At 43.2% G+C, this 15,755-nt stretch overlaps 1 protein-coding gene across 1 annotated transcript in view; it reads right to left on the bottom strand.

Moving 5' to 3' along the window:
* LOC144179583 (alkylglycerol monooxygenase-like) overlaps positions 1–15,755 on the bottom strand; it is a 167,573-nt gene extending 151,818 nt beyond the window's left edge. Inside the window, exon 1 of the mRNA XM_077707994.1 lies at positions 15,533–15,755. The gene's annotated coding sequence lies outside the window, so the exon portion shown is untranslated. The remainder of the gene's footprint in view (positions 1–15,532) is intronic.

The following is a 15,755-nucleotide window of genomic DNA, read 5'->3' as shown; positions in this document are numbered from 1 at the left end:
TACACCGATCTCAAGTCACACACCGACCTCAAGTCACACATCCGACAACACCTTCGCACAACATGGCAAGCACACTGGAATTAACGACAGAGAACAAACTACACGTTATAAAGCCACCCTTGGGGGCATACACCACTGACACACACAACAGACACAATAAAGTACCCTGGCTCTATTACGGATAGGCCACGCGCAGGCAACACACTCCCACCTGCTCACGGGATCTCCAAGACCCATGTGCAGCGGGTGTGGAGAGGCCCTGTCCGTAATCCATATACTCATACAATGCAAGGCACTAGAAACAACACGACACAAGCACTTTGCACAACTATACAGACAACACATTCCACTACACCCATTGTACTTTTTACGGTGACGACCCCATAATCACCCACAAGCGTACTTTTAAGTTTCTTAGCGATGTCAAGTTTTTACACCTCATTAATTACCATGCGTGTTGAAACCCTGGCCCTTTACAACAGTCATCTTCATTGCCTTTTATGCCATTTCACGTATATTTTAGTTAAATGTTTTACACTTACTTCGTCCTCATAAAACTTTACCTTGGCACTCTTTACGCTTAGTCGGCCTTGCGCCATAAAAACCCAACCATCATCATCATATTATTATTATTATTATTATTATTATTATTATTTAGTTTTTAAAAATTTCGTTCGACCAATTAGCTCCATTTACGCTATTATAACGATTACAGGTGCAACTTTCGCGATATCTGCATTATTGTGGAAATGCAATTCGTCATACGTTTTAACAAATTTCGTAAGTATTTTATATTCTTCTTATTTTTTAGCTTTTCAAAATTTCGTTAGACCAATTATCTCCATTTACGTTATTATAGAGATTACATTTGGAACTTTCCCGACATCTGCATTATTGTGGAAATGCAGGGCGTTGCACGCTTCGCCAGCTTTCCTAGTTATTGATAGTTTTCTTTTTTTTTCCAAACTTTAGTTCGACCAATTCCCCCTTTTTAAGCTATATAAAGATTACCGGTGGAACTTTCGCGATATTTGCATTATTGTGGAAATTCCATAGCTTATACGTTTCGACATTTCCCGTAATTTTTTGTATTTTTCCTATTTTTCAGTTTTTCAAAATTTTGTGCGACCAATTTATTTTTACGCTTTTATGGCGATTACAGCTCTATTTACGCTATCATTTACGCTATTTACAGCTATTTATAGCGATTAGAGCTCTACGCTATTATAGCGATTACAGGTGGAACTTCCGCGATATCTGCATTTTTCTGGAAATGCAGGGCGTTACATGGTCCCGGCTGTTGGGTGTTGGGGTACGCGGCAAAGAATACTACGCATTAAAAATTGGCGTCGTTTTGAAACGGCGCGGTCGCGCGCATGCGTTCTTGGGCTGGCGCACCGCTTTGAGGTGTCGGGGAAGCGTGGGAATGGCCCTGCAGAAGAGCACCGTAGCAAGGGCGCCAAGCGACGCGCACTTAGCAAAGCTTAGTTAACCTATTTTAGCAAAGATATAGTCATCAAAGAGTGCGATTCAGTTCATCGAAGAGTGCAATTTAGCCACGTCTAGCTTCAGCTTCTAAAACTATCTTGGGTTTTCTATTCCAAGACTGTATTTTTGTTTACAATGGCTAATAGGGTCTTTCATATATGAGTATATATTCTCTTCATGTCTTACCAAAAGAGAGAGAGAAATAATTATTTATTGGAGAGTTTAGCTCCAACCCAAACAGGAGCTGGCTACTCCAGGCATTGGAGTACAAAAGGTACAATACTTGCCCTAAGGAACCACAAGGGGTTAGATTAAGTACATTGATACAGCAGCGGATGAAAGATGCGCACTCAGTAACTACTTGCTCTGTGTAGTACACAAGCACACCCATATATATATATATATATATATATATATATATATATATATATATATATATATATATATATATATATATATATATATATATATATATATATATATATATATATATATATATATATATATATATATATATATATATATATATATATATATATATATATATATATATATATATATATATATATATATATATATATATATATATATATATATATATATATATATATATATATGATTCCTTACAGCAGTGGAATATAGTTTTAAAAAAAAACCAAGAGAACTATACACATCTATATACAGACGACATCCACGACGCGACACAGATAGTTTCGCCAATATACATAACACCCTTGTGTGTTTCCACACCCATTTCAGAGCGTTTCAGAGGAAAGTGCACTTATTTAATAGTGTTCACACATATTTGTCATTTGAAAAAAATCCCTTAAGGCAAGGAAGGCTTTCGTTTGGTTGCGTACATTGTCCCACGGACCCAACAGTTTCGGCAAGGATAGCGGTGTCCGATATAGCAGGTTAAGCTTATCACTTAGTTTTTTCCGATCGGTCGCATATAGAGGGCACTCAAGCAGGACATGATGCACATCTTCAGTTTGGTGTCCACAAGCACAGCAGGTGTCATCAGCGAATCGAATACGGTAAAGAAATTTCTTGGTGTAGGCCACGTCAAGGCGAAGGCGATGTATTAACGTGTCGACGGAACGACCCAGATGAGACGCACACGGGTATGTAAGGTACGGGTCCACTTGGTATAACAGCGATGAACGATATTTATCGGTCAACCTGGTTTCCAAAGTAATGTGTGTCCTTAGTTTTTCCAAATAATTTTTAACATCACCTCTGGTAAAAGGCACGGCGCTACACGTGGAATTTGAATGAGCGGTTGCTGCTAATCGGTCAGCTCGTGAATTTCCTCTTATTCCAATGTGCCCGGGAATCCACTGAAATGTTATTTTCTGAGTTTTTCCTATTTCAGTTGCCATCACATCACAGATGTGTCTTGCCAAGATATTGTGATGACTGTAAGCCGCAATTGGATTTAGGGCTTGAAGAGCCGCTTTTGAAACTGTGAGAACTGCCCATTTAGTCGGTGAAGTCATTGTAGCGATAAATTTGACTGCAAGATATATTGCGTAAAGCTCTGCAGCCGTCGACGATGTAGGGTGCGAGAGCTTGACCCCCTGATCGATGTGAAGACTCGGTATTGTGAAAGCTGACGACGACGAGGTGGTTGTCGACGATCCATCGGTATATATATGCACATAATCAGCATAACGGTCATGCATGTAATTGAGCGTCATCTGCCGTGCTGCCACTGTAGATATAGATTGTTTTTTTGGCATCCCGGGGATATCAGCATTGGTGTCAATGCAGGGAACAGTCCATGGAGGCGACCCAGTGCTGTGCTGCCATTGAGATACAGCGGGCAGGGCCATGACATCACCAAAGATGGCCTGATGAATCTTTGACGCTGAACGCTGTTGAAGGCGGGAAACCAAAGGGTGCGAGTAATGCTGCGTAGTCAGGCGCAGGTAATGGCGGCGCACCTCCTGCACGCGCAAAGCATTTACGGGTGGCTCTCTTGCTTCCGCGAGAAAAGAAAAGTGAAAGCTGCTTCACTTCAAAGTAGCGGTTTTAATTTGCGAGGTTTCCTGCTGAGACAAAACTGAATTGTCACTCGATATAAGTTTTACTGCAGTTTCACAGAAGAGTTTAAGTCTTCGGGACAAGTTGGAAGCTCATCACTGCTGATAGTAAGTGCCAACTTTCGCGGAAACTTCCGTAAATAGCATTGTACGCTTTGTGTTTTCTAAACTCGCACTACTTTTGTTTTCCTAGTTTTGCTGCTGTCGCATTCTTTAGAAATAATACTGCCCTTCAGAAACACCTTACTGTCGTTTAGAATACTCCCGTGAAAGTGGTTACGGCCTTCCCAAGAAAATGTAAGGATTTTTAAAGGAAACTCTGGGGCATACCATTTTTCGGGGGACTTTACAAGTCAAAGTGTAAATTATGCCTTCCATATCAAGCAAATGCGTACTCGGAACAAGTACATATGGTGTAACTGAAAAATGTATGCAAATAAAATATAAGGCATGATATTTTAAGACTGCAGTTTCATGGGACATTGACCATGACTGGCTTTATAGGTTATGATGTAAATGGATGTTTTATATCTGTGCAAAAGGAATGCAGTGCACTCATCGAAAATAATGCGTGAAGGCTTAATACACTCAAAGATGATGATTAAGTGGGGGTTTAAAAAGCCGACGCTACACGGGCGATGAGGCGCACCGTAGTGAAGGGCTCCGGATTAACTTTGGCCACCTGGGGGTCTTTGACGGGTGCAAAAATCTCGAACACACGGGCGTTTTCGCTTTTCGCCTCCACCAGAAAAGCGGCCACCGTGGCCGGCAGTCGAACCCGCGTCCTTGGGCTCAGCCCACACTTAAAATTAGTCTACATATATGTTCCAGGAAGTAAACCCCCTGAGATTTTTTTCGGGCAATTGATCAGTTTATGGACTTACTGAAAGTAACTGCTAAACGTCAGCAGAAAAAGTGCGAACCTATTTTAGCGAAGACACATTCAACGCAGCATGGTCAACAGTACAGTTGTCATCCAAGATTGCGATATCTCTAGCACTTTACTGTGGCATGCCTAATAGCCTGTACCTGGCTTCAGCGCGTAAAAGCGTGATCCCAACACTGCGATCACATTTTCACACACATTACCTGATAGTGCATGTGATACATGAACATGTATTTATGTCTTCCCTCAAATAATTTGTATCTAAATAAATAAACCGCTAAATAAAAACAAAATATGGCATAACTGTAGAATTCGTGGCACAGAGCACCCGTATCAGTTTCCTGTGAAGTTGAACGCAATTTTTGTTAGTACAGGCCTTATTTCTGCTAACACCTTGGGTTTGGTGCCTCTCGGTTTACCTCTCTCCACAGTTTTTTCACTCGCATCCAAAGTATCTATAGGTAACTGATCGATTTGGTGTGGTGAGAGACCTTTGCAGGATATGGTGGCTCCCTTCATGCTGCAGCAGCGTTTGCACGTAGCTGCCATTGTCCATAAAATAGCGAATTACTATCCTTCCTGCTTTTCTTCCTGCTTTTAATCAAACTTCCTATCAAACTTACTATCTGCCTGCTTTTAATCAAACTTAGCTTACAAAATTGTAATGTAGTCGCCCTTGTCCTGAATGGTTTACATTGCCTTTCATGTGTATAGAGAATAACATTTTGCTGACATCAGTGGGATAAATAGGATGAGGTGACAATCAATTACACATTTACAAGGCATACAGATTGTGCCTGAAACTGAAATCGCTTATAAAAAAAGCTTTGGAGACGCATATATTGCGTAATTTTTAAGTTGTAGCTTCTATAATTATTCCATATATTTTCCAACATAACGCTGAATGCAAGCTAGGCGTCTTCAGGCTCTTACTGTTTAGCATTTACCCTTTCTTTTTATCTCAGTGGAAGATTTTGGAACTTCTTTTTTGCGGCAATTGTATTTGGTGCACTTGAGCACCACTATGTGCATCATTGTGGGATTATGTCTTTTATCATGATTTTAAGGAATACATGCGCAACCAAGAATGTACGTCTTAAGTGGTAACACAGGTAAGTTATGAAAAGCGGATGTTTTGTCATCTGGCCCTTTTATCACATTTTAATAGCGGCAGTGCGTGCCCATCTCTCGCCCAAAAATAGTGGAATTCTGCACAACTGCAGGTTCTTTTGTTGAGGCCATCGAATAAATGCAACGGAATGGTTACAAAGCAAACATATGCACGCTTCGTGCTTGTTAACAAAAGTCGGAAATACCGATGAAAAATGTCGTGTCAGTTCATAGGAATTTCAAAACTCGGAAAGCGATGTGCAGAGCACGCTTGACGCTCCTTTGAGGGGGAAAGGGGGGGGGGGGGGGGGGTGCTGTGTGCAGGAACAAAAATATTAACCATTTTTGCGTCTGGCTTAAAGCACGTGTTTACTCAGCGCCTCCCGTACTTCACAAATTATATGAGGCGCTAGTTTATTTATTCACCTTATAGCTAGGAATGAATCGGTAGTCTGTTCACCTTAAAAAAAATATCAACTGTTATTTCCAAACAATATGGGTTTGAAATGGGGAAATCAACAGAATCAGCTTTATTTAACATTAAGGAAAAAAAATTTTCTAACATAGAAAACCGCCTCTATATAATTGGCATTTTTGTTGATTTTAAAAAAGCTTTTGATTCAATCAAGCATCATATTCTTTTCAGAAAGCTTCCATATTACGGAATACGTGGCACGGCGTATAAGCTATTGCAGAGCTATTTATCAAATAGAGTACAGTTTGTTGTATATAATAACGTATTATCAGATGCTGGATACCTCGCTTTTGGTGTCCCACAAGGGTCTATATTAGGACCAGTACTATTTCTTCTTTATATTAATGATATTGTCAACATTCCTGAGACGCCTGAAATGGTGTTATACGCTGACGACACAAATGTCCCTTAACAAGCTTCATGTGTTGTTACCAAAAAACATAAAACGACAACTTTACCACCGCGCTGTTCACTCAAGGCTACAATATTGTTTACTAGTTTGGGGCGCTACGTCACAATCAAACATTCATGTTCTTTATTTAATGCAAAAACGTGGTTTACGATTCATTCACAACTTATCAAGTCGACAACATGTCTCTTCGTTTTTTAAATGTAGCTACATATTGACTATTAAAGACATATATAATCAACGCCTAGCCGAAATAGCCTTCCTGAACTTGAAATCAGACCCAGAAATATTTTTATCATTATACACTAATACTGATCCATCTCAGGCACATTGCATTTAAAAAATTCAGACTAGGACAGGGTACGGCATGCAACTGCTTCAATGGCAGATACCAAATATTTTAAATATGTATCCTTCTCTACTTGATGTGATGCTAAGCTGCTCTTCTCTGTTAGCCTTCCGGAAAAAAGTTAAAAGGCTTCTACTCGAGCAATAATGTCATGTTCTTCCGTCTCCTCTTTTGTAGCTCTGTTATTGTGTGCGTGTGTTTTATGTAATAATGATTTTGTGTTGTAATCACTGTAAAAAACTATTTTTCGGTATGTAACAACAGTTATTTTATTACGCATATTTGTGCTTACAAATTTGGATCGTGAATACTGTACAGATTTCAGAAAGGGATACAAACTGTGTATGGTTAGCCTGATGTTGTTCTATAGTTGTACATAGAATTGTATAAGGTTTCAATTACAATTTCTAAGCCATTTGCGTTTTGTAACAAACTGCTGTATGTGTGTTTGTGCTGCCTGGGGCTAGGGACCTAGTCAGGCGATTTTAAATGTTGCCTTTTGCCATAGCCCCAGGGCAACCTCCTTTTGTTGCCGAAATAAACAATTCAGTTCAATTCAATTCAATTCTGTTTATACCTTTCGAAATTACGATGAGTTGACCAGTGAAGGTACGGTATTGTTATCATATGGCCTCCAAAATATGTCAGGGAACTTTAAACTGAACAAAGCAATTGACTGTGTGGCTGGATGATAATGGCCAAACTCGATCATCCTGTCAAGGCGCTTTGTAAATTACAAAAGCTTGCATTGCGCGCCGTGCAGACCAGGGTTGGGGGAGGCTTGGTTGGTGGGTTGCAGTGTTCTTATTAATTCATAAGCGTTGCGGCATTCTTTCGCAATTTATTGAATCGATTGCTTCCTATAGCCCATCACATCTTTAGTGACCTGCAGTCGATCTCTTGGTTTCGTATTTGATGGCATACAGGGACGTGCGAACAAGGAAGACTGCTGAAGCCTTTTTTAGCAAAAAGAATTCTGAAGATTGTATTAGTTGCCCGTCCATATCTTTACTGGATTTCGAAGTGGCTTATCTGTACACTTCTTGAGTCTGATTGTTTTGCGCGAATGTGATGTATACGTCATGACTGCTAAGTGTGCACTCAGTAATAAAAAGATTCAGTTGTTGGTCAGCGCTTGTGTTGTTGTTTCCTTTCTGAGTCCCATTCTGTCCCCGCACGGGTCATATTGCCCATGAAGAAAGGGGGAGTGTATTCCGAGCAGTGCGTGTGTGCTTAGACGTGAAGCCGACTTTATCATAATCGGTGGGAGCAATTGGTCGTTGAATGCTACCAACTGGCCCTGCTCTCGATTCTTTCGAAAGCTCTGATGCCTGAACTATACAGGAGTCACCGGCCCCCTTTTCATCTACAAGTGGCCCTAACTTGGAGTCCAGGTGCGATGTCAAAGTAACAAGCCCCTGAACGACGTGGGCCTAAACTGGAACTAGTTTGATTTTAAATTAGTCCCAACAGATAAATTTTGCTGGGAGATAACGTCTGCCCCCTTAATTTTGTAAATTTGAGCCTTAGAAACTGTAAGGCTCAGACAAAGCTGGCTGATTTCGTTCTCAGCATTGTTAACATCATTATGAAGCAGATTTGCATTTTAAATGCAGAGCATTTCAGTAACTCACGATGTCACCCGCGTTGGCGTCCGTAGTCCGCACCGCACCCCTCCCTACTAATAAAAAAAAGAAATACTATCCGGCGCCAGGTTTCGACCCCTCGACCCTGCGGAAGGAACGCAATGTACAAGGTACTCTAACCACTGCGCCACAAAGCCGACACAGAATACGAGGCTATGAACGCGCCTTATATCGTTGACTCATTCAAATTACTGCTGACGAGCGCTCTCTCGTCAGCAGTTGCCACAAATGCAACCACATTAACGTAACGCAAACTACTGAACGTCGTGCGCCCCCGGAAATGCTCTCCATTTGATCGTGCCCCTCGCGAGGGGGATGTTTCAATGCGTCTTCCTACTGGCCAGTACACTCGTCGCCATCTGTCGGATGTTGTGCGAACCCTTTGCGGCTGATGGCGCGCGATTTGAAACGACATTTGCATATGATCAAACTGATAGGCTCTCCAATAAAAACAAATACCAGGGCCAGAGTTTCTGCAGTGGATGTAGTTTTCTTTGCCCAGTGAATTTCTATTGTAAGAGCGCACCAGGGGCGGCGGAATCCTCATGTCCGCAGCATGTCCGTCTCAAAGTTCCCATTTGGAGCGGTCCCTGATTGGTGACTCATGATGGAAAGAACAGCGCAAAGACGACAAACTAGAAAAAGGAGGGAGACAGGACACACGCTGACTAGCAACTGAATTTTTCTTTAATTCCGGTATTCATTAGAAGCAATTGCAAACAGTGAGATTACAAAGTTGCAGCTGGTTTGAGTTCAAACAGCAGGTACCGTATCCCAGAAGTAATGCGTACATATACAACTTCAAGCTGCTGCTACCTACTTGCAAAGCTTCTGCACGACGCAAACTGTGGTGCGCGTTATTGAGTGTCTACTCTTACGCTTCAGGAAGCTCAGCTGCCCACATCGAGATGAAAGGTTGCAGCACTTACACAACAGTGTTTCTGCACCTTGATCGTTATGTTAAACTTACTCCACTTTCATCAGAGAGTTTTTTTTGTGTGTAAATGATGCATGGTTTCACGGTCGCCACCACTCAATTATGTAAAGCACCATGTCTTGGACCGTACCAATTGTATGATGATAACAATGGTATGACACGAAATTGTAATATAAAAAGGATAAAAAAGCAGGAAGGTAAGCAACGACATCTTTACTTGGTCTGAGATTCGTATGTCACACTGCTACTCATTAACTTCGGGACAATAATAAAGGGCAGGATCATGACGCTACTCTCACGTGACGAATAGTGGTGTGTAACACCAATGATTTAGCGTGCGATGAGTGAGATCCCCTTTGCAACATCAAATAGGGAGAATCTGAGCCAGTTGTTACATGTTGAATTCTACGGCAGACAGCCTGAAGTCTCAGACAAAAGGAGAAAACACACAGAGACAGGACATGGTGCATATCATCGCTTAATTTCCTTGTCTCGTGTTTGTTGTTTGAGGTACTGAAAAGTTGAGCTGCTGCTAATGATGGACATTGCATTTTACCTGGCTCTTTGCTAGTATGATCAAGGAAAGGAATGAAGAGCAGGATCTTACTTTTCGTGGTTCACAGCGGTGTTTCATCTTGCTCCTCACTTATGTTTTGAAAGGTGGAATTCCCATGGCGTTGCTCATAAGTAGTTCGAAGAACAGACTGAGGAGAGGGATCATGACCGTGCTCTTATGAGGCACACAGATCATTCGGTGTGGTAGGGAAATACTCATCTAAAGAACGCGAGGATCTCCCTTCTGATTTGGGACCGTGACGTACACTCTTAATAAAAAAGGTCATAAAAAGGTAGTAACGGCCGTATTTACTAACTCCTTACGAACCTTACTACCCCGCGGTTTTGTACGTAGGCTCTGGCACTAACAACTACATGGTTAGTAAATTAACTGAGTGTAGGAAGTGGTAGCACTAGATTTAGGTTGTGCTTATGACTAGGTTGTGCATGTCCAGTTAGTAAACGCATGTAGCTCAGAAAAGTGCTATCGCTGGGACTTTACTAGTTGGGGTAGTGGTGCTTACTGCCTGCTTCGGTTAGTAATTCTGACAAGTGCTACATTTACTACCTCCAGTTACTAAGTACCTAGTGTATACTGGGGCAAGTAACTTGTTAGTATTCCATTAGTGAATGCTCCGACCTTTTTTTAAGAGTGTACATGCGGATGCAGAGGCATGAATGGAACCCTTTGATAAGTACCATACCCATAAATGCTTCAGCGTCACAAGAGGGAAGCAGAAACAGCATCTGCTTGTGCATGCTACGTTGAGATTAGGCACTTAAGCCTTTTCGACTATTTCAACTGTCGAGAGCTGTGTAAGAAGGCGTTTTTTTAACTGGCAAACGATTTTACGGAGGAGGTTCCAGGAGGAGCTGTATTGAATTTAAAGGAAGGAAGGAAGAAAGAATGTAGGAGGCAGGAAAGTTAACCTGGCTAGAGCCTAGTTTGCTATCCTGCACGTGGGAAAGGGGAAATGGGCAAAAAAGAGAGAGGAAAAAAAGAGGAAAAGTTGGACCAGACACGTATGCCCAGCACTGAGGCACTGACAGTGATTGACAGTGGAGGCTCTCAGTCTATAGCCTAGTGTTCAAATTCGTCGCCCGTATAAAACGTAATAGTTCCTTAGTCGCCTTCTGAGCGGATGACTGAGAAGGCCAGTGGCACAGATTCTTCTCCTCCGAAAATGGCCGCCGAGAGCCCAGGTTCCTCAGCGCTGACGACAGCTTTTTTTTCTTTCAGCCGAGTAGCGTGGGCACTCGCATAAAACGTGGCGTATCGTCTCCGATGTGCCGCACGTTTCGCACTCCGCCCTTGCTGCCATTCCTATTATGTACGAGTAAGCATAATTTAAGGGGATGTACAAAAGGAATGGGGCGATTCCTCTCTGCGTGGCCAAAACTGGAGTTCCTTTCACTTGGGTACTCGAACGGGAGCCAAGCAAGAAAGCCATTCATTTATATCTTGAGGGGTACATGACCCTTCTCATAGACATCAGCCATGCAAAATAACTCGCCAACGTACAGGATGCAGAAAGAAAATAAATGCACACAAAATGTACATTCAATAACTTGTGAATGAAAACATCACATGCTTATGACATGAACAGAAATTAGAAGTCAAGGTGCCTTCTCGTAATTCCTGTTCCCTCGCTTTCGCTCCTATTAAATAAAGTTTTGGTTTGATGATTCAACTCAAAAGCATTAGTCAGGAAGCATGTGTCTTACAATGCATCTGCTGTATGTTTTACTGTCTGAGCACATCTAGAAGCAAACATCCAGCTTCAGTGCTGCTTTCACGCTTGAAGGTACAGTCGTGAGCTGAAGTAAACGGACCACGGGAGCGGTAGCCAAAACTAATCGCTGCGCCGTCTGGTTGCGCGGCGCCTGCTGTCAAGATCGCACACAGCGCAGGCGCGGCCTAGCAGTACAGCACACATGCCGCTATCGCTCGCTGCTTCGCGATTGTCTCACGCTCCGATAAATTGACGCCAGGGGAATCACGCCGCGCAGTTAGAGGAACACTGCCGGGCACCGCCCTATCATTGAAAACGATGCGACTCACCTGATAAGTGGCAATGGTGCTACGCTGCCACACATAGCGTGCTGTGGCTGCGTTGGGCTCGTAGCCTTTTTTTTATTCAAAAAGCAGGAGGTTTCTTTTTTTGTTAAGTGATGAAGTTTCTCAGTTGATATCTGCTGTCTTGTTTGTTCGAGTTCGTGTTTCGTGTTTTTCGTGTTGTTCGTGTTTTTCGAGTTTTGAGTTTCTGCATGAGAGTGACAGAGTTGGGTCCCATAGCTATTTGTATACACAACAACAATTGACTGTCTTTGTGGCCGCTCAGCGGCCTATAGTATTGGCTAATTGATAGGTCCTCCTCACTCTCGGTTGAGACGTCTCTTTGGGAGGCAGGACTTTTGTAATTAAATAAAGATTATGGCGTGGTGAAGGAAAGGGCTGCCCGCCAGACTTGGGATTTGCCCGACCTCTGACTGATTATTTATGCCAGTGGTACTCGGCCGGTAGCATGCCAAATACTCCTTCTGGGCTTGCGAAAGTGGTGAGGGACCCCACGATGAAATATGTTGATACGTGCCCTATTGTCGCACAATTAACCCTTGCAGCCAAAGTCGCTCATACTCATATCTCTATGCACGCCCTTTGAGTGTGGCTTTTCTGCATAATTTAAACGTTGTGCGAAAAGCCAGCTTTAAAATATGTGCTGTGCGGAGGCGTTATTTTAGCATGTCATCCGGCAAATCCACTTTTTTTAGTTCGTGGCAGGGTTTGGAAAAAGAAAGGAAGTTGGGAGTATCGCGGAGGGACCCACGGAGTTCCTCTTCTCCCACGTTCCTCTTTTTGTCTGCGGACCCCCATCTATGAACGACAGCCCTGTGCAATGCTTTGTAAAATATTACGTGTAAATAAACTTGGCTGTTTTGAAGTATACCGTCGTTTGTTTGCCGCATGCTGTCGACCATAAGCTAGTAATCTTTTTATCTCCAATCGTCGACTGAAGGACCCTCTTTGGATCAAATCCTTCAATTTCAACTCATGGCACAGAAGTGCGCAAGAACTCTCAATAATGTTTTCAAGTGCAAATAAATCTAATCGAAAAATGTAGTTTGCATGCAGTTCGATAGTCGCTGGGAATTGAAGGCGTGGTTCAATGGTATCTCATATCGCAATACAGTTTTTGAACATAAAATTTACGTGTCGGTGCGTCGCACTTGAAAAATTGCGAAGCTGGATTTTCCCGAGCAATTGCGAAATGGCACATATGCCGCATGCGGCAAACGAAGTTTCATAAAGCAATGCAGTACATACCTAAACACAGCAGTATTTGTCAATACCTTGGCATGCAAGGTTAGCATCAATAATTTTCCCAGTTCGCTGATATTCTCGGGAGACTGTCCTCAAAACCGACAAAGATGGTGTTGTGTTTTATTTTCTTCGACTGTCCAGTGATTTTTTTCTGCTTCATTTTCTTCTTCAATATATGACGGCGGGGGAGGGGGGAAGGGGGGGGGGGGATCGCAAAAAAAAAAAAAGCTTGAAGCCCGAGATAATCACCAGCGCGCCCACTCTGCCAGCGGAGCCGCGTTGCCGCCGATTGCGCCAGCGCGCCATTTCCACTGAAGGTGCGTGACCCGCAGGCAGTAAAAGGGCAGCGCGGCTCCCCTGGCGTCAATTTATCGGAGCGTGAGACAATCGCGAAGCGGCGAGTGATAGCGGCATGTGTGCTGTACTGCTAGGCCGCGCCTGCGCTGTGCGCGGTCTCGACAACAGGCGCCGAGCAACCAGACGGCGCAGCGATTAGTTTTGGCCAGCGCTCCCGTGGTCCGTTTACTTCAGCTCACGGCTGTACATTCGACTCCCGTAACAGAAATAAGATTTAGCGCAGCAAAAGACACGAACGGTGAAAAGGACGGGACGGGTGCTAACTCGAAACTGCATTTTTTTTAAAGACGGCATGCATATATACATTCGGCGTAATCACACACGTGTGCTAAAAAGACTAACAGCCATCCGCACAAATCAACACACATCAAGAAAGTTATCAAGGAATGCACACTCTTTTGCGCAGATTAGCAGTGATGGCACGTACGCTCACGCAGTTATGTCCCCTTCGCTAATGTAGAAGGCTTCCGCTACTTCACGTGCCGTGACGTCCCGACTTCGTTTCAAAATTTTTGTTTTGTCCAATTCGGGTACACAGTGACATTCTTTGCCGAGGGACGGCAAGTGTGATCCCGTCCCTTTTTTCATGGAGAGGGCGTGCTCTCGTTGTCACTCATTAACACATCGACAAGTTTGGCCGATGTATACTTTACCACAGTCCAACGGTATCTGATAACACCTTCAATGCAGTTTACAAAAGGTTTAGCATGCTTCTTATTGCATGTTTAGAGAGGTTTCTTTGTAGGGTCGGTTCGCGCGCATAATGTGCCAAGTTTAGGCGGTGCTGAAAACACAACCGAGACCAAGCTTATGCCTCGTGGCGACCTTCTTTAGATTATGTGCGACTCGGTGGGCGTAAGGTATAACTTCAGGGCATGTTTTTCTGTGCAAAGGCTCTGCGTGAGCTCTTTTCAGGGCAGTTTTTGTTTCGCGAAGGAAAGCCTCAGTCACGACAGTGAGCATTGAGCGCAGGAAGTCTGTGGCTTGTAGTCTGGTCATCTGATGGCCAAAACTTTTTTCTATAGCATGCTCACATGATTTGTAGAGCGCAGTCGGGAGGCACAAAGCCGCTATAGCTCGATTTACCATCTTGGAATGTGCAGAATCGTAAGGCCGCAGTTCCTTGGTGGCTCGGGGTGAATATTTCCAACAAACGCGGTAGTCTGAAAAGTTAAGGTTAATATCTAAAAACTGTAGACTACTGTAAAGGTGTAGCTCATGAGTAGCTCACCCTTCCCGTCCCGATTAAAAAGGTTTAAAATTTCAGTCACAGTGTTGGGGTAGGTGGCTTTGTCTTGTTTCTTCAAGCGGACCAGAAAATTGTCAACGTACTTAAAAATCTTAAGAACCTTGTTAGAGTTAATTAAATTACTTAGGTCACGGTCGACACTCGCCAAGAAAAAGCTGCACAGTACTGGCGCTACACACGAGCCGATGCAAATACCTTTCTTTTGAATGAAAAGCTTGTCGTCAAACGAGATGCACGTTGCACTTAGGTAGAATTCAAGTAGAACCAAAAAGTTAGTGGCGGAAATACCTGCTGCATTTTGGAAGGCTATATCACCATTTTCTTCGATGCATTCAACAACCACGGGCAAAAGTTTACTGTGCGGTACGGAATAAAACAAATCTTCTACATCAACCGAAGAGGCGTAGCATATGTCCGTCTTGCCCCGTATTGCACTGATTACCCTAGTAGAATTCTTGGTATCAAACGGGTCATTTATACACAAATCGCTAAGCTGCTTCAGAAGGTAGCGACTGACAAGTTCTTGCAAAGAATCTTTCTCGCTCACAATGGTCCTTTAGGAGATACCAACTTTATGCGTTTTTGCAGCGAAAAAAAACGGTTAGGCTGCTTTTCTTACTGTATTCAATGCCCTTAGCAAGTTTAGTAAGTTCAAGACTATTGCAAAGGGCTACAGCCTTATTCTTCTGCGTGGCGGCACTCACGTTTGTCGGGATAAAGTTCTTGTGGACGACCAGGCTGGCCTTGACATTGAACACTCCGGAGGTCGTCGCCCCGAATCCTCCTTCCTTGTCGCTCTGCAGAAGCCTCAGGTAATTGTCCTTGAAATGGGAGGCAACGTCGTCCAACTTGTGGCGGTCGGGTGTTGTAGAAGGGACGCTACCAAGTAGGCTGTATACGCCGTCCAGAAGGCACCTCTCCCCGTCG

This window comes from Haemaphysalis longicornis, unplaced genomic scaffold (genome assembly GCF_048455015.1).
Source record: "Haemaphysalis longicornis isolate Haplotype H1 unplaced genomic scaffold, Haemaphysalis longicornis Haplotype H1 scaffold_4, whole genome shotgun sequence".
Lineage (NCBI taxonomy): Eukaryota > Metazoa > Arthropoda > Arachnida > Ixodida > Ixodidae > Haemaphysalis > Haemaphysalis longicornis.
Note: the sequence above shows the minus strand (reverse complement) of the source record. Positions and strands in the feature narration are given on the sequence as shown.